The 19,788-nt window shown below is 36.8% G+C and overlaps 1 protein-coding gene and 1 pseudogene across 2 annotated transcripts in view; both read left to right on the top strand.

The window, feature by feature from the left end:
• Positions 1–19,788, top strand: part of EYS (EGF-like photoreceptor maintenance factor) — a 1,786,799-nt gene that overhangs the window by 766,506 nt on the left and 1,000,505 nt on the right. The gene's annotated exons all lie outside the window — the stretch shown is intronic.
• LOC106997974 (transmembrane protein 98 pseudogene) lies at positions 11,859–12,495 on the top strand (annotated as a pseudogene).

The following is a 19,788-nucleotide window of genomic DNA, read 5'->3' on the forward strand; positions in this document are numbered from 1 at the left end:
TACCTGGTCACCCAGAAGCTCTGATGGAGATGTACAAGGAGATTAATGTTCACATACCTGCTAACTTAACTTCCCTTCTGCAGTCCATGGATCGAGGAGTAATTTGGCTTTCAAATATTATTATTTAATAAATACATTTCATAAGGCTGCAGCTGTCATAGACAGTGATTTCTCTGATAGATCGAGACAAAGTCAATCAAAAATCTTCTGAAAAGGATTCACCGTTCTAGATGTCATTAAGAACATTCATGGCTGGGCGTGGTGGCTCACGCCTGTAATCTCAGCACTTTGGGAGGCTGAGAAGGGTGGATCACGAGGTCAGGAGATCCAGACCATCCTAGCTAACACGGTGAAACCCCGTCTCTACTAAAAATACAAAAAATCCCCGTGGTGGCGGGCGCCTGTAGTCCCAGCTACTCCGGAGGCTGAGGCGGGAGAACTGCCTGAACCCGGGAGGCGGAGCTTGCAGTGAGCCGAGATCGCGCCACTGCACTCTAGGCTGGGTGACAGAGCGAGAGAGACTCCGTCTCAAAATAAAATAAAAAATAAAAATAATAAAAAAAGAATATTCATAATTCATGGAAAGAGGGCAAAATATCAACATTAGTAAAACTTTGGAAGAAGCTGATTCAAACCCTCATGTCTGATTTCGAGAGGTTCAAGACTTCAGTGGAGGATGGAACTTTATAAAGATGCAATGGAAATAGCAACAGAACTAGAATTAGAAGTGGAGCCTAAAGATGTGACTAAATTGCTGCCATCTCATGATAAAAAGTTTAATGAATGTTTCTTGTGGATGTGCACAGAAAGTGGTTTTCTGAGATGAAACTTACTCTTTGTGAAGATGCTGTGAATGTTGTTGAAATGACAAAATAAAAGATCTGGATTACAAAGACTTAGTTGATAAAACAGTGGTAGGGTTTGAGAGGATAAACTCTAATTTTGAGAGTTCTATTGTGGGTAAAATGCTGTCAAACAGCATCTTGTGACACAAAGAAATCTTTCATGAAAGGAAGAGTTGATTGATGCAGCAAACTTCACTGTTGTCTTATTTTAAGAAATTGCTCCAGCCACCCCAACTTTGAGTAACCACCACATCCTGATCAGTCAGCAGCAATAAGCATCAAGGCAAGACACTCCACTAGCAAAAAATTTATGCCTCATCGAAGGCTTAGATTAACATTAGAACTAGAAATAAAACATTTTAACATATGTACACTGTTATTTAATACTATTGCACAATAGGCTACAATATAGTATGAACATAATTATATATGCATTGGGAAACCCAGAATTTCTGTGACTTACTTTATTGCTATATTCACTTAATTGTGGTGGTCTGAAACCAAACCTACTATAGGACAAGTTGCCTCTTGTCCATAACATAAAAGTACAAGGTAAAGGAGCAAGTATAAGTGAAGTATGCACATATACAATTCAGTATAAACTATAGGCAATATGCTCTATGGTGGATCTCCAGAACTTATCTTGAGTAACTGAACCCTTTTAGCTTTTGCCCATTATCTTATTTCCCCCCTCCCCCAGGCACTGTCAGCTACCTTTCTACTCTCTGTGTCTATAAGTTTGACTATTTTCGATTTTATTTGTAAGTGAGATCACACAGTATCTGGCTTATGTCTGACTTATTTCACTTGGCATCATGTTCTCCAGGTCCATTCATGGTGTCACAAATGTCAGCATTTCCTTCTTTTTTATGGCTAAATAAGATTATACATATATATATATATATATATATATATATATATATATATATACACCCCACATTCCTTTCTTTTCTTTTTCTTTTTTTTTTTTTTTTTTTTTTTTTTTTTTTTTTGAGACGGAGTCTCGCTCTGTCGCCCAGGCTGGAGTGCAGAGTGGCATGATCTCGGCTCACTGCAAGCTCCGCCTCCCGGTTTCACACCATTCTCCTGCCTCCGCCTCCAGGGCAGCTGGAACTACAGGCAACCGCCACCACACCCAGCTAATTTTTTGTATTTTTAGTAGAGACGGGGTTTCACCGTGGTCTCGATCTCCTGACCTGGTGATCCGGCCACCTCGGCCTCCCAAAGTGCTGCGATTACAGGCGTGAGCCACCGCGCCCGGCCTATACACCACATTTCTTTATCCATTCATGAGTTGATGGACATTTAGGTTGTTTCCACATCTTGGCTATTGTAAAAAATGCTGCAGTGAATGTGGGGATGCAGAATCTCTTCCAGATCCTGGTTTCAATTTCTTTAGGTAAATAAATACTCAACAGTGAAATTGCTAGATCATAAAGAATTCATATTTTAAACCTCCACATCGTTTTCCTAGTGGTTTTTCCAATTTACATTCCTGCCAACAGTATACCAGGGTTCCTTCTTCTCCTCATTCTCACCAAAACATTTTTTTTTTTTTTAAATAATGGCCATCCTACCAGGTATATTGTATTAAGTTACCATATATACCCTAAAACTATGTACACATCAATTATATATCAACAATAGAAAAACTGTTTTAAAAAAACCTATCAACAAAATGAAAAGATTACTTATGGAATGGGAGAAAATATTTGTGAATCATATACAACCATCTATCCCTTAATGACAGGGATAGGTTTTAGAAAATGCACTGTTAGGTGATTTCATTGTGCAAACATCACAGCATGTAGCTATATAAATCTAGACAGCATAGTCTACTACACACCTAGGCTACATATGGTACACCTAGTGTATTGTACTAGACTACAACCTATACTGCATGTTACTGCACTGAATAGTACAGACAATTGTAATGCAATGGCACTTGTTTATCTAAACATAGAAAAGGTACAATAAAAATAGGTTTAAAAGATAAAAAATGATACACTTGTATATGATGCTTACCATAACTAGAGACTGAAGGACTGGAAATGGCTCAGATGAGTCAGTCAGTGAGTGGTGAGTGAACATGAAAGACATTATTGTACACTACTATAAACTTTATAAATACTGTGAACTTAAGCTACAATAAATTTAGAAAAACATTACATATCATTCTTTAATAATAAATTAACCTTAGCTTACTGTAATTTATTTTTATATTTTTAAACTTGTATTTTGAGTTCAGGGGGACAAAGGCAAGTTTGTTATAGAGGTAAACTTGTGTCAGGGGGGTTTGTTGTACAGATTATTTCATCACTCAGATATTAAGCCTAGTACCCATTTGTTATTTTTCCTGATCTTCTCCCTCCTCCCAATCTCCACCCTCCAAAAGGCCCCAGTGTGTGTCATCTCCCTCTATGTGTCCATGTGTTCTTATCATTTAGCTCCCACTTATAAGTCAAAACATTCAGTATTTGGTTTTCTATTCCTGTGTTAGTTTGCTAAGGATAATGACCTCCAGCTCCATCCATGTCCCTGCAAAGGATATGATCTCATTCTTTTTTATGGCTAAATAGTATTCTGTGGTGTATATGTACCACATTTTCTTTGTCCAGTCTACTATTGGTGGGTGTTTAGGTTCAATGTCTTCACTGCTGTGAAAAGTCCTGCAATGAACATATACACGTGCATGCGTCTTTATAATAGAATGATTTATGTTATTTTGGGTGTATATCCAGTAATGGGATTTCTGTGTCAAATATTTCTATCTTTAGGTCTTTGAGAAATTGCCACACTGTCTTTCACAATGGCTGAACTAATTTACACTCCCACCAACAGTGTATAAGTTTTCCTTTTTATCTACTACCTCGCCAGCATGTTGTGTTTTTGATTTTTTAGTAATAGCCATTCTGACTCATGTGAGATGGTATCTCATTGTGGTTTTAATTTGCTTTTCTCTAGTGATCAATGATGTTGAGACTTTTTTCATATGATTGGTGGTACATGTATGTCTTCTTTTGAGAAAGATCTCTTCATGTCATTTGCTCACTTTTTAATGGGGTTGTTTTCTTGTAAATTTCTTTAAGTTCCTTATAGATGCTAGATACTAGATCTTTATAAGCTTTTTAGTTATTTTTAAGTTTTGGACTCTTTTGTATTGACACTCAGTTTAAAACACAAAATATTATTTAGCTGTACAAAACAATTTTCCTTCTTCATATCCTTATTAAATAAGCTTTTTAATATTAACCTATTCTAATTTTTTCAGATTTTTAAGCTTTTTTGTTAAAATCCAAGACACTCACCTTAGCCTAGGCCTCCACAGGGTCAGGATCATGAATATCACTGACATCCACCTCCACATCTTTTCCTACTGGAACATCTTTGAGGCAATAACCTGCATGAAGCCATCATTTTTATAACAGTCCCTTTGCTGTAACACCTCCTGAAGGAGCAGCCTGAGGCTATTTTACAGTTAACATTGTGTTTTATATGCGGAAGGAATGCACTCTAAAACAACATACAACTATATGATAGTAAACCAGTACCATAGTTGTTTATTATCACTATTAAGTATTATGTACATAATTGTATGGGATATATTACTGGCAACCCTATAGGTTTGTTTACACCATTATCACCACAAACATTTGAATAATGCTTTACACTACAATGTTACGATGGCTAAATACTTCACTAGATTATAGGAATTTTCAGTTCCATTATAATCTTGTTAGACCACTGTCACACATGTAGCACCACCAAAACATATTTATGTGGTACATTACTATATTTGATAAGAAGGTAATACTAAAAATATGTAAGAAACTCCTACAAGTCAATAGCAAAAAACAAATACTCGATTAAAAAGCTGAGAGGTATTTTTAGAGTGAAGTAACCAAGTTATAATTGCTCACAGAACTTAGAACTGACTTTTTTTCCCCAGTCTTGCAGACATTTATTCATGCCCTCAAAGTATGAAGAGCAAGTAATTCTTCTCCTTTTCACGAAAGCCCCTGGAACAATCTCCTCAAATAAATTTAAACATTAAAAAATAGAGGAAGAGATTATTGCAGGGCCTAGTGGATTCCAATCTAGGCCCTGAAGCTACAAATTGCAAATCATGCTTAACTTTGTCATGCGTAATGGGTGGTTTCCACCTAGACTCAAATCATTGATAACATGTAGGGTTTTCTCCATTTGCACACACCACATGTTAAAAAAAGTAGGCATTTTGCACACACAGTGTCATTAAATAGAATTCATTTATTGGCATGCATTCTTAAAATAGAAAAAAATGATAGAGCTTATCAATTCTCTTCTTCACTAGGATTTATACTAGAATTAGCCATTTCCCGTGAACAGAATATGGCTTGTTCATGAGTTAATAATGAAAAAAAAAGTGGACATGCTGTCACATGTCATTTCTGGACAGACTCTGAACTTTTAGCTGGATGTTTAAAGTCACTGTGCAATGACGGGTGTGTGTCTCATAGACATAGGGGAAGTGACAACCAGAGTAGAGCCGTCACCCTACTTTGTTCTATGGTGCAGGTGCTCTATGGTCTCTCCTCGGCTTAATTATGCTAGAATATAGGTTTGCTTAGGTACCAAAATAAACTAAAATAAAGATTAGCATTAAAAGTTATGGACACAAAAACTATTTTGCTCTGCTTCCGTAGATCACCTATTCTCCAAGGTGAACAGAATATATAAGCTTTTAATGAGTGTTTGAAATACAGAAAACTAATAATCATTTAACCATTATGTAGATTCCATGACCTAATACTGAAGTATAAAACAAAGATAATTCATTCTCATATTTTCTTTTATAATTTGGAAATATAGTAGAAACAATACAATAAACTATTTCAAAATTTAGGAAATGTATTAGAACTGCTCATAACTGTATTTTATGTAAATGTATTGTAATCATGTAGATTGTATTAGGGGTTCTGATGAGGAGGAGAAAGAATACTTTCTCTTCACACTTTAAATGCTTGAAGAAAATAAGTTCCTAAGACTAGGAAAAGAAATCAGTAAGTTTTATTAGCAATTACCATTTAGTTACCTCTCCCTAGAAATACACCCCCCACCAGATTTTTGATTGATTTGATTTTTTGCTAATGAGTTCTAAGAGTTTCTTATATATTATTATTATTAACACCTTAGCCTAATGTGTATAACAACTATTAACATAAAATCAGAGTTTAAAAACATTATTTCCTATTCACTTATTTTCCTAACAACAGTATTGTTTATATTTCCCCTGCCCCTACAAAATAGATTAAGAAACCCTAATAGGGTTATTCTAGGACCCTAACATTTGTGTAAATTACATTTTAGAATTTCTGAGAATTTGAAGGAATGTTGGTATTATTTTAAGGTCCTTACAGAATTTCATGGTAAATAGAAATTTTTAAATATTATTCAGGAAAGCAGTCAAGATTTTTATTCTAGGTACTTCTGTTGTATAGAAAAGTAATGGTTCTGAATGGAATTACCTAGCAAAGAACAATAGGCACAACTGGGATATAGAGAAAATAAATTTGAATACTTTAGTAGACATACAATCTGTCTGATATGATTAGATATTAAGATGCCTAAACAGATCTTTCTGATAAAAACATTTTGATACTAGTCCCTTGATCGTTTTATATGTGGTCATGATCATTTTTGCTAAACTTTAGTCTTTAAAGAAAAACCTGCAGTATAACTCGTAAAAATAATTACCTTCCTTGGTCGGTATACACAGACAATTGTCCTTAGTTTTCACCTTTGTCTCTTGTTTAGATTTTAAACTACTATATTACAAGTTCCTCCAGTAAATGGCATTACAGCATAGTTTTAATTTCTTACTGTGAGTGAATAGTTTTAGTTTTCAAAAACAAAATAATGGCTATCATAAATTTACTGAGATGTGACTGAAATGATTGTTGCACGACTAACCCATCTACCTTGTAGGATGAAAAAGAGTATTTGATTGTCTGAGGCTATAGAGGTCCAGCTCAGTAGAGTGAAAAAAAGGACACTCTTGTTCAAAGCAAAAGAAAAAAGTACTGTTAAATTACTGGCCAGGCATGGTGGCTCACGTCTGTAATCCCAGCACTTTGGGAGGCTGAAGTAGGTTGACCACCTGAGGTCAGGAGTTCGAGGCCAGCCTGGCCAACATGGTTAAAATTAAAAATACAAAATTAAAAATACAAAAATTAGTGGGATATGGTGGCAGTCATCTGTAATCCCAGCTACTCAGGAGCCTGAGGCAGGAGAATTGCTTGAAACTGGGAGGCAGAGGTTGCAGTGAGCCAAGATCATGCCATTGCACTCCATCCTCCATCCTAGGCAACAAGATCAAAATTGCATGTCAAACAAAATTACTAAAATATGAGTCGTTTTCCTTTTTTGCATTGCCTTTCATCTTGTCATGATATTTTTAAAATTGCTATTATTGTTCTAAATAAAGAAGAATTAAAATTTTCAAATATGAACATAGACTAAACTGTTCATTTTCTATTGTGCAATGCCATTTCCTATACAAATATAAGGGCCTTTAACTTGAAAGTAGCATCACCAAAATTCCACAACACATATTTTATCCTGCATTAGTCTGTTTTTCACTGCCATAAAGAGCTACCTGAGACTGAGTTACTTCAAAAGAAAAGAGGTTTATTTGGCTACAGTTCTGCAGGTTGTACAAGCATGGCACCAACATCTGCTCAACCTCTGTTAGGGCTTCAGGAAGCTTTTACTTATAGAGCAAGGTGAAGGAAGAAAAGACCTGTCGCAAAAGGAAAGAGGAAGCAAGAAAAGTACCAGGCTCTTTTAAACAGTCAGACACGTGGTAACTATTAGAGTGAAAACACATTCATTACTGTAGGGAGGGTACCAAGCCATTCATGAGGGATCCAGCCCCATCCAGCCCTTTCATGACCCAACAACTTCCCACCAGGCCCCATCTCCAGCATTGGAGATCACATTTAAATATGAGGTTTTGAAGGGACAAATATCTAAATTACATCAAATCCTTATCAGAATGGTGGAAATACTGCACAAACTAACACAATGGTTTTTATTTCACTTCTCAGTGGTATACATGCTACTAACTTTTATACCTTTAGCATAGTAATAAACTAAAGAAAAACTATAAGGAAAAGGAACCATGGTTTTAAGCATCAATGGTTGGTTAATACAGAGGAGTAACACAAATAAAGGATATAGAGAGTTTTTTATTCATGATAGAATGTCATTACATTCTTTCCACAGTTAAAGCAAGTATTGCTTAAACGGACACTGTGGCCTCTCGATGATGTCAGTGCTCACCTTCCTTATCACAGTTACTCGATGGTTCATGTAACACTCAGACTTTTTAGTAGATCTGAGTCTTCCTGAACTCCTGCATGTTGTGGATACACAAGAATTCTGTGTTCATAAGAAACTGGACATGCTGTCTACAAAGGAAGCAGCACTGCTCAATGGCATGTCGCATTGTCCTATCAAACCTATCAGACCTCACTTGCAAAACATAAGTTCCAAGATAAAATTATTAAAAATTTCAAGATGGTGACAGCAGAAAACGAAATTACACCAAGTGCCAAGTTTGTGATGCCATCCTTGTGGCTCAATCAGCTTTAGGAAAAGAGAGGTGAGTGTTTCCAGATTTTGCTTCAGAGAAATGTTTTGTGATGATCATTGGATAATGAATTACCATTGTTTTTCTCTACCAGGTTAAAGTGTGGTTGCACTTTGCTTAAAAGTGGACTGTTATATAACATCATAAATTATATTTTACCCCAAAAAACTTGGTCTTTTACTAAAGTAGAACACACATTTATAAAAAGAAAACTGAATATTGAATTAAGAAAAGAAAGGAATACTGATATCAATGATATTGAATTAGGCTGTTTTGCTAAAGAAATGTATTTTATTTTATGATTTTTAAAGATGTACACCCAGAAACTTTTTATAACACAGTGATTATAAGATTTCTATCACAAAACCATTGGTCTTCATGCATGTAATAAGCTATCAGACACACCTTTTACGTGCCTAGATTCAAAGGGATGAATAAAAAATAGTACATTACATTGTTTCTTCACAACTTGGGTGACACATAATTTGAAAGGCAAACTATAATAATATAAAATGAAAATGACTACATAATGAAACATCATAAGGTAATATAAAATGATAAGTTGTATTCTTCTGTTTCACAGGAAAGGACAAGTCCCTCAGATTCTTATACAATTTTTCTTTGTAGGAATTATTGTGAATTTTTATTTTACATTTCTTTGTGTGATTACCTTATTCTCTGTCTTCTTCAATAGTAAGCTTCCCTTGTCTGATTTTGCTCACTCTTATATACTACAGCCTTGACTCAGTGTCTGGCACAGTGGTGAGAACTAGCATATGCACTTAATAAATATTACAATTTCGAAAATATAGAAATATCTCACACAGGACTCATTTTGCAATATAAATATAATGTTAAAAGCAGTTAGGAAAATGTTTGACTTACCAGGAAAGACTCTACAGAAAAGATAAAATAGTAACAATTACGATAATGGGCCAAAGGGAGGAACAACTTTGGGGAAGTTTTTATAATCAATACTCCTTAATGATTCTAGGAAAAATACTTTAGTTTTATTGTCACTGAGTCATAGAGTTAGTGCAATACCTCTAAAAGAGTAAAGACTGTTTTAAGAAATTCACATTTCAGTTATTTCTTCAACCACTCTTTATGGAATTTTATTTTGAATATATCTAAAATATTCTAGGAAGTCAGTAGTTTCTTCATTGTTTATTCAATATTCAAAAATAGAATTTCATTTTTAACTACATAATTTCTATTTATATTTAATGTATTTAAGTATCATTTTTATAAAAGGTAATATTCATAGAAATTTCTTCAAACATGTAATGAAAAGGGAATGGAAAGAATACATTTGAATCTAGCGTGGAATGTTTCAAAATTGTTAAAATTTAAATTGGTATATTTTCAGTGAATTTACTGTGAATTTTATTAACCAGTAGTATACGCTATAAGAAGAAAACCTTTGTAACACTATAGAAAGGGCCTGAGAATTTCAGTAACTAATTTTCAAGCATACCACCAATTGCATATATTAGACTTAATTCATCTTTTATAGAACTGCAAGGACTAAGCTATCAGTTTGATTGTAACTGTAATATATAACACAAAAATCTCTATTTAAATTAATCTAATTATAAGCTTCTGTTTTCACTTTTCCAGTGTGGATCATAGTTCTTTATTTTGTCTTTATTTCCATCCTCCTTTAAATAGGAATTTGTATCTATTGGTTATTATATTATATGCATTACTAAATTGCTACCTAACAACTTCATTAATAGCCAAACTACATTTATGTCAAAAAATAAATAATTTTTCAGACATTATCCATCAATTGTAACAATTGTAAATATTTCTGTTTTGATATTTCCCTAATATTATTAAGGTTTCAATAATATATTACTCAAATGTGTACATTTTCCTTTCAGTTTAAGAAAGTGAAATCAAACTCAAATAATTTACTTGCTATGTAGTAGAAATACTTAAATAAGACAAAGTATAAGTTATACAATTTATGTTCTTTCAAATTTTGTGTTTTTTCTTCTCATAGATATATTATTATTTGAAAACAGTAAATTCATCCAATTTTCAAGTCAGTTGTGTCACTATACAAATTTAAATAAATAGGATAGTGTATAGGCAGAAGAAAAAGTCAGAAAACTTGACCTATGCTGTACCACAAAGTAAGTAATTTAGACTAGATACTTCAGTCTTACAATATAGTCTATATTATGTCTTAATCACCTCATTAACATATTTAGGTTTATATAAGCATACCTCTGTGCAACATATATTAGAGAGAAACAAAGAACTAATAGAAAAATAATAGAAAAATAAATACTGAATTATTATTCTGAAATCATAATTAATGAGAATGTCACTATGTGCAAATACTCAAAAGATATATTAAAATTAAGAAAAAACATAGTGGTCTTGATTCTATTCTTTATTTCTGAGAGGGCACTAGTAATACCCCTTCCTGTCAGTGTGTACATTTTCTCCAGTCTCTACTCTTCCCCATGTGGACCCATGTGTGAGCATATACACACTTTCTAGGTTAGTTTTAGGTAGAATTTATTTTTTCCTTGAGAGAGAACTGAGAGAAAATGGAGCAGAGTGGCCTCAATTTTTACAAAAATTTGTAAATGGGTAACAGAAACACATAGAAACAGTCATGAACAACTTATAACAGATTGTCTACCCGAACCTTAAAATTTTTTATAAGGAGATTGATTTAACTTATTCTGAGTTCTATGCCCTTACAGCTGTATTTTCAGGGGAAAAAAATCACATCAGAACACATGCAAACTAAAAATTGTGCCTATCGCATATGCCAGATAGTCTACTTTTTCCCTCCAAACAAAAATTATTAAGGAATACTTCAAAGCTTCAAACAAAACTTCAAAAAAAATACTAGAAATACTTTTTCCTATAGATAACTTACATGGATAATAAGATGAATGGTTCCTGGAAGTAAAGGTTACAAAGTTCTTATTCACTTTAGTCCTCAACAAAGGTTTTCTGAATTATACTCCTTTATTGAAAATAGAATTTCTTCATATGGCCAGAAGTAAATCTATTTTTTTTTTTTTTTGGTTATTTGTTTCTACTTTTTTTTTCCCCCCTTAAAATATCTGCAATATGGGCAGAAGATTGGTGATTGGGTAAGCACCACAATATAATATTGTTATTAGGACTTCTCATTTTCATCTAAGAGTTTCATTTATTTTATTGTTTTAAACGTAACTGAAGGTATTATATTTTGTGGTATGTAAAAAAGACTTCTTCACTTCTTTAAGAAATAAATTAGTATAGTTTGCTCCCACCGCGGTGGGGCTGCTCATCTACAAGTTGAGAAAATTTAGCCTAAGAGGAAGATATGAGTGAGACTGAATCAGGAGCCACCGGGAAGCAAGAAGGCCATGGTGATTGTTGCCATAAGTACGCTGGCTACCATCTTTCTGGCTTTGTTTGCAGTCTTCGTGGTGGTTTGAGGGCAGCGCTACCACTGGCCAGGAGACCTGCTGCAGCGCTATGATTCCAAGTCCATTATGAGTCTGTTGGGTGCCATGAAGACCCAATCTGAGCTCTCTGAGTTAGAACTGGATGATGTTGTCATCACCAACCCTGGCATAGAGCCCATTCTGGATAATGAAGACTGGATCTAGGATGCCTTGGGCCTCATGGTCCACTGCATTGCCATCTTGAAGATTTGTCACACTTGGAGAGAAAAACTTGTTGCCATGCCAATGGGCTCAGAGGCTGAGAAGAAGACTTCAGCCACTGTCAGCAACATCATTGTGGTGGCTAAGTGGATCATCCCCAGAGTATACGATGTTGTGAAATCAGTGTACCCTCTGTTGGGCACCAAGCTCCTGGGTGTGTGTACGTGCTCCTATATGTGACTCATCAGGTGCTGGTAACCAGAAATGCCTGCCATCTGAACAGGGGCAGCACTTGGAGGTGCTTTGAGAAGCAGCCCTGCCTTCTGAACCAGATAAAGGCCTCCCCGGCCCCAACACCTTCTTGAAGGAGCAGTTGGGAATTTATTGCCTGTAGGCCAGCAACTAGTCATGAAAGCTAACAAGAATGGCTTAGATGAGCCTTCCACTTTTTCCTGTAGAGTTAGTTGTTCTCCAGGGCTCAGGAGTGTGCGCATAGCAAAGCGGGAGAGTCCTAGCTGGTGATGCCATTGTTGCAATTGCAAATTGTGACTGGTGAGTGGCAGTCTAATACCACAATCAGGGGATATGCCATTCATCATTTGCACAACACAGCACTGAAACTGGTAGATGGTCAGCTTTATTTAGCTTACTTAGTGTTTTCAAGAAAATTGTGCTCCCATATAAGAAATCTAGAGGTTTCACATTAAACATCAGAATTTCTGGCTTCTCCTGAACAATCAGGTTTGGAAGTTGTGATTTGTGTTTATAAACGAGAACAATCAGTTGGAGTTAAGTAGGGATTGCCTCTCTTGGCAAGACTTGTACTCTCATCTTGCCTGTTTCATTTATTTGTATTATCTGCCTGATCCCTGAGGCATCTGAGTCTCTCCTCTTATTTAGAGGTTTGGGTTTGAAGCTTAGCACTATAAAGTTATTTCCTTTTATCATTATGCCTACAGTTTTACGATACACCACTAGGTATACAGTAAATTTATACTTATGATTCCCTCAAAAAATAAGAATTCAAAAATAAATTAGTATAATTCATATGAATTTTGTTTTTTATCTCTATCCTTTACTTTTTTTAAAAAAATCTGCCATATCTAAGATGTTTATAAACAGACTATATGGCAAACATTTGCAAAGGTGTATGTGGAATGCAATTAATGAGCTAACAGGAATTTGGCAGTAGAAACACAAGTGTGTTAAAACATTTACAGTTTTCTCTGCATTCCAGTCCAGGAGTTAATAACATCTTTTTTTAATACTTTAAGTTCTGGGATACATGTGCAGAACGTGCAGGTTTGTTACATAGGTATACACATGCCACGGTGGTTTGCTGCACCCATCAACCTGTCACTGACATTAAGTATTTCTCCTAATGCTATCCCTCCTTTTGCCCCCCAACCCCGACAGACCCTGGTGTGTGATGTTCCCCTACCTGTGTCCATGTGTTCTCTTTGTTCAACTCCCACTTATGAGTGAGAACATGCGGTGTTGGTTTTCTGCTCCTGTGTTAGTTTGCTGAGATTGATGGTTTCCAGCTTCATACATGCCCCTGAAAAGGACATGAACTCATCCTTTTTTATGGCCGCATAGTAATCCATGGTGTATATGTGCCACATTTTCTTTATCCAGTCTAACATTGATGGGCATTTGGTTCGGTTCCAAATCTTTGCTATTGTAAACAGTGCTGCAATAAACATACGTGTGCATGTGTCTTTATAGTAGAATGAGTTCTAATCCTTTGCGTATATGCCCAGTAATGGGATTGCTGGATCAAATGGTATTTCTGGTTCTAGATCCTTGAGGAATCGCCACACTGTCTTCCACAATGTTTAAACTAATTTACATTCCCACCAACAGTGTAAAAGCATTCCTAGTTCTCCACATCCTCTCCAGCATCTGTTGTTACCTGACATTTCCTAGTTCTCCACATCCTCTCCAGCATCTGTTGTTTCCTGATCACCATTCTAACTGGTGTGACATGGTATCTCACTGTGGTTTGCATTTCTCTAATGACCAGTGAAGATGAATTTTTTTTCATATGTTTGTTGCCTGAATAAATTTCTTTTGAGAGGTGTCTGTTCATATCCTTCACCTACTTTTTGATAGGATTTTTTTCCTTATAAATCTGTTTAAGTTCCCTGTAGATTCCAGATACTAGTCCTTTGTCAGATAGATTGCAAAAGTTTTCTCCTATTCTGTAGGCTGCCTATTCACTCTAATGATAGTTTTTGTATGTTTGTTTGTTTTGTTTCTGTTTTTTGCTGTGCAGAAGCTCTTTAGTTTAATTAGATCCCGTATGTCAATTTGGGCTTTTGTTGTCATTGCTTTTGGTGTTTTAGTCATGTAGTCTTTGCCCATGCCTATGTCCTGGATGGTATTGCCTAGGATTTCTTCTAGGGTTTTTATGGTTTTATGTATTATGTTTAAGTCTTTAATTTATCTTGAGTTAATTTTTGTATAAGGTATAAGGAAGGGGTCCAGTTTCAGTATGCTCTATTTTTAAAGAGAAAGTAAATAGTTATCTTATTCATGGAAAAAATCAGGTTATTTGATAAAATCTATGATTTTCTTTTCTTCAAGATGAAATTGTAGTTGCCCTATGTTAAAAACAGGAAAGTAGAAGTAAATGGACCCTAGACATTGAATTGCCTGCCCCAAATGAATATCTAAATTTCCATTAAGATCACATTTTAGAATCTTAACAAGAGTACGAGTTTGTAATATCACTAATACAAATAATGTTAAATTTTCAGAGTTTGCTCTTGTCACTATCATCATTGTTATTGATACAGGCCAGGTGTTGTGGCTCGTGCCTGTAATCCCAGAACTTTGGGAGGCCGAAGTAGGCCGATCACTAGGTCAAGAGACGGAGCCCATCCTGGCCAACATGGATAAACCCTGTCTCTAACTAAACATATAAAAATTAGCTGGGCATGGTGGTGCACACCTGTAGTCCTTGCTACTTGGAGGCTGAGGCAGAAGAATTGCTTGAACCTGGTAGGCTGAGGTTGCAGTGAGCTAAGATCACACCACTGTACTCCAGCCTGGCAACAGAGACCCCCATCTCAAAAAAAAAAAAAAAAAAAAAAAAAAAAAAAAAAAGAAAGAAAGAAAAAAATAGAAACAAGTAAAAATAAAAGTCGTGTGTCTTCTTCTCCAAGTTATTCAATCATACACTCTCCCTATCCCATGTTGGCAAATATAGGTCATCTAGCACAAGTGCCTTTGTTTGCTATTAATCTTGTCATTTCAACATATCTAGGTGGTCAGAGCTTCCTTATGTCTTTAGAATTTATCTGTAAGTTACTGTTTTTTCCTCCTGTCTCAGAGTAAGTTTGTTTCCTTGCTTTCACTTTGTGCAGAGCGTCATTCACAACTCAGCTAAGCCAAAGCTTTTTTGAAATCAGTTAATATCTCCCTCCCTTGCATTTTAGGGCTCTTGCTTCATTGATATTTCTCTTCTAAATGTAAATATATTTAGATCATTTATTCCTTTAAAGTAAAAAAGGAACAAATTTAAAAAGGCTTCTTTTTTCTAATACCCCTTCAAGCTTCACTCATTTTTTCCTTCCTTTCACCAATAAAATCCCTAAGATTTTTCTATATTTGTCATTTTCCTTTTATATTTTCTCACTGGATGCTTTACTTTTCACAATCTTCCCTTATTGACGTCTTTGCATGCATAACAAAACAAAATTTTCACCTGTACAGCTATTTTACTAGCTAAACCAATAGTTTCACAATTAAATAACTTTTAAAATTCTTTCTTCTCTTTGTGTATTGATGAAATGCTTTTATTCCTTGGTGTATCAGTCATTTCTACCCATAACAACTTTGTATTAAAAAAAAAAAAAAAGGCATCTATTAGGTTGGTGCAAAAGTCATTGCAGTTTTTAACCATTACTTATAGTAACAAAAACCGTGATAACTTTTATACCAAACTACTTATCCTGCTTGCCAATAAGCATCTGTTTCTTACTCATCTATGGGTTGGCATTAGTTCAGCTACTATAGATTAGGAGCAGTAAGGCCTGTTTTCGAGCTGTGAACTGCTTTCACCTGTTTCTCATCCTTCTTCAACCTGAAGATATCTGAGACATATCCTCTTTACGAAAAAAGATCAAAGTGCAGGTAAATCACACAAACACAATTCAAATTCTACTCACATAATTTCCACTATCATCCCATTAGAAAAAGCAAGTCACATAGCCATGTGCAACATCAATTGGATAGTGAAATACATTCCTTTCACAGGGGGGACAGAAACTGAATACTTGTTTAGCAATAATATAATTTATTTCACTTGGGTTTCTTGATACTGTGTCCGGAATTGGTGGGTTCTTGGTCTTGCTGACTTTAAGAATGAAGCTGCGGACCCTCGCTGTGAGTGTTACAACTCTTAAACATGGTACGCCTGGAGTTTGTTCCTTCAGATGTGTCTGGATCCTTCTGGTAGGTTCCCGGTCTTAACTGCGTTCAGGAGCGAACCTGCAGACGTTTGCAGTGAGTGTTACAACTCAGTGTTACAACTTAAAAAAGCAGTGTGCACCCAAAGGGGTAGTAGCAGCAAAATTTACTACAAACAGCTAAAAAACATACCTTCCACAGCGTGCAAGCCCATCTGGGGTTGCCAGCAGGGCAGCCTGCTTTTATTCCCTTATCTGGCCCCACCCACATCCTGCTGATTGGTCCATTTTACAGAGAGCTGATTGGTCCGTTTTGAAAGGGTGCTGATTGGTGCATTTACAATCCTCTGGCTAGACATAAAAGTTCTCCAAGACCCCACTAGGTTAGCTAGACACAGGGCACTGATTGGTGCGTTTACAAACCTTTAGCTAGACACAGAGTGCTGATTGGTGCATTTACAATTCTCCAGCTAGATATAAAAGTCCTCCAAGACCCCACCCACCTCAGGAGCCTAGCTGACTTGCCTAGTGCATCCTGCGGCCGGTCCACAGGCAGAGCTGCCTGCCAGTCCCCGCCCTGTGCCTGCTCTCCTCAGCCCTTGAGCGGTTGATGGAACCAGGTGCTTTGCGCGCAGCCCTCGGTTCCGGTCTGCGCCTCTCCCTCCACACCTCCTCGCAAGCAGAGGGAGCTGGCTCCTGCCTGGGCTATCCCAGAGAGGATCTCTCTCAGTGCAGCGGCAGACTGAAGGGCTCCTTAACCGCAAGCTGAGGCCGAGGAGGTGCGGAGAGCAAGCGAGGGCTGCTAGCACATTTTCACCTCTCAGTACTAGACAGCCTTAGTAGTGATAAGGCCAGGAGGCAGGGAAATTCTGGGCAGAAGAGGGCAGGTCTCTGGCAAGGGTCCCACCCTCAAACCTGGAACTGCAGTCCAGTGTGAGAACATGTATTCCTGTTTCCTCACTCGAATGTTGCCTTTTCCAAAACCACCTATAGCTTGCTCTGCCCCCCATCCTGTGCCCATAAAAACCCCAGGCTCCACCAGCAGAAAGCAGAGAAGAAGAGAAGCAACTAGATATCTGAGAGAAGCAGCTTGACTTCAAAGGGACAGCTTGACAGCGTGGCTTCAGAGAAGAGTCTGGCCAAGGACTGCTGAACTCCCTGGGAGGACTGCCCTACCACTCTATCTGCTTTCCAGCTCCCCTTCCCACAGAGAGCCACTTTCATCCGCAATGAAATCCTCCACATTCACCACCCTTCAATTTGTTAGTAAGACCTGATTTTTCCTGAAGGCCAAACAAGAGCTCAGGATTCTTGGGTGCAGACAATGAAGACTGTCACACTGACTCTCTGCCCTTGCTCGTGGAGAGCAACCACCACATGTGAAAAGGCAGAGGGCCCAGTCAGCTGTTTAAGACTTAAGCTGTGGGCAGATGACAAAGCTAAAAGAACACTGCAACACTGCCAGGTGCGGTGGCTCAGGCCTGTAATACCAGCACTTTGGGAGGCCAAGGTGGGCAGATCACGAGATCAGGAGATCAAGACCATCCTGGCTAACATGATGAAACCCCATCTCTACTAAAAACACTAAAAAATTAGTCGGGCGTGGTGGCAGACACCTACAGTCCCAGCTAGTAGGGAGGCCGAGGCAGAAGAATGGCGTGAACCTGGGAGGCGGAGTTTGCTGTGGGCTGAGATAGCGCCACTGCACTCCAGCCTGGGCGACAGAGCGAAGACTTTGTCTCAATAATAATAATAATAATAATAATAATAATAATAATAAGGAAAAGAAAAGAAACATTGAATTAGGAATTTAAAGCAGTTAGTATTTATTAGTTTACATATTTTTACACAGGTTGAAAATATTAAAAAAAAAAAAAAAAAGTAACACACGTCCTCTGGGGCTTCAGGGGTTGTGAGTACTCTTCACTAGACACTGCCACAGGGCCGGCACAAAGTTTTGCTCCTGCCAATGCCCAAAAGCACTGGCCCTGGCTCCTGCACCTGTTCACCTGTACTCCCCCTCCTGCGAGGGGTGGAATGCAGTAAGACTGAGTGAGGGGAGTCCACCCCAGCCGCCCTGAAGAAGCAGCCAGCTAGTTTCAGTGCCCATGCACTCCAGTTTCCACCCGTGAAGGAGTCAGGGAAATTTCCTGCTTCAGTAGTGGTTTCAGTTGTATCTTCAAATAGAATTAGAAGTGATGATATAGCTGACAGGCATCATGGTACTTAGGTAGGTTGTTCTGGACAAAGTAGTTATTACGCTGCTTTGTAAAGAAACAACCTATTCCTCTGAGTTATTTTACAAAATATATGTCATCACCTTTGGTTCAATAACCATAAATTAAGTCCATAATGTGTACTAGGATTGACTTATTGTCTAAACCTTGTGTCATGAGATTGTGTGCTAAGATGTTGTTGGCTAAGAGGATTAATTAATTAGGGTTTCTTTGTAAATATAAAAACAAGCCTCACTTTTACTTTTGACTGTTTAATTTCACTGATCATTTTATCTTCATTCACAAGAAATTCAAGGATATTTTTTCTGGAAAATAATTACATAGTTTACTATTTGTAACACATTTAAAGAGAAAAAAAGTAGCTTCAATAACATGTGTTCCCTGAGGAACTGGTAGGTGATATGGCAACTGTTTGATGATAGGTCAGTGCAGGAGAGTTGAGATTCATGAGTAAACTTGTAAACAGCTGGGTAACCCATGGTTTATATGTATGCAAAGAAATAAACTAAAAGTCTAATAAATTTTTTAAGTACCAGAATTCCATGCTTTGTGCAAGTGAGAAAACTGAAGGAAATGGTATGTCTGAAAAAAAGCATAATTCACAATGCAGAAGTATAAGCATCGTCCCACCTCCAAGACAAAACTTTAAGAATTTAATACGTTTAATTCCTCAGTCTTATGAGTGGCCTCTTCTAAACAGCATATCAATAGCTTGATGAAAACAAGCTTCAAATTATTTGTTTACATTTACTGGTGATTAAAAATTATATGTACAAAACATTACACTTATATTTTTATATCCATATTCCTCTGGAGAGAATTCCAGTAACATCAGTATGCCACCCATCACTTTGTTTGCTCACCATTTGGTGACAGGATTCATTGCATTGGCTAAAAACTGAGATTACTGTAGTGCAAATTACGCATGCATGCTCAGTTGCAATTCTCCTCTGTGTGAGGTTCTTAAGTGCGTATTATTCATTGTTTATGAAATGTTTCATTTGTAAATCTGTTTTGAAAGCCTGAAATGGAACA

Source organism: Macaca mulatta, chromosome 4 (assembly GCF_049350105.2).
Source record: "Macaca mulatta isolate MMU2019108-1 chromosome 4, T2T-MMU8v2.0, whole genome shotgun sequence".
NCBI classification, from domain to species: Eukaryota; Metazoa; Chordata; class Mammalia; order Primates; family Cercopithecidae; genus Macaca; species Macaca mulatta.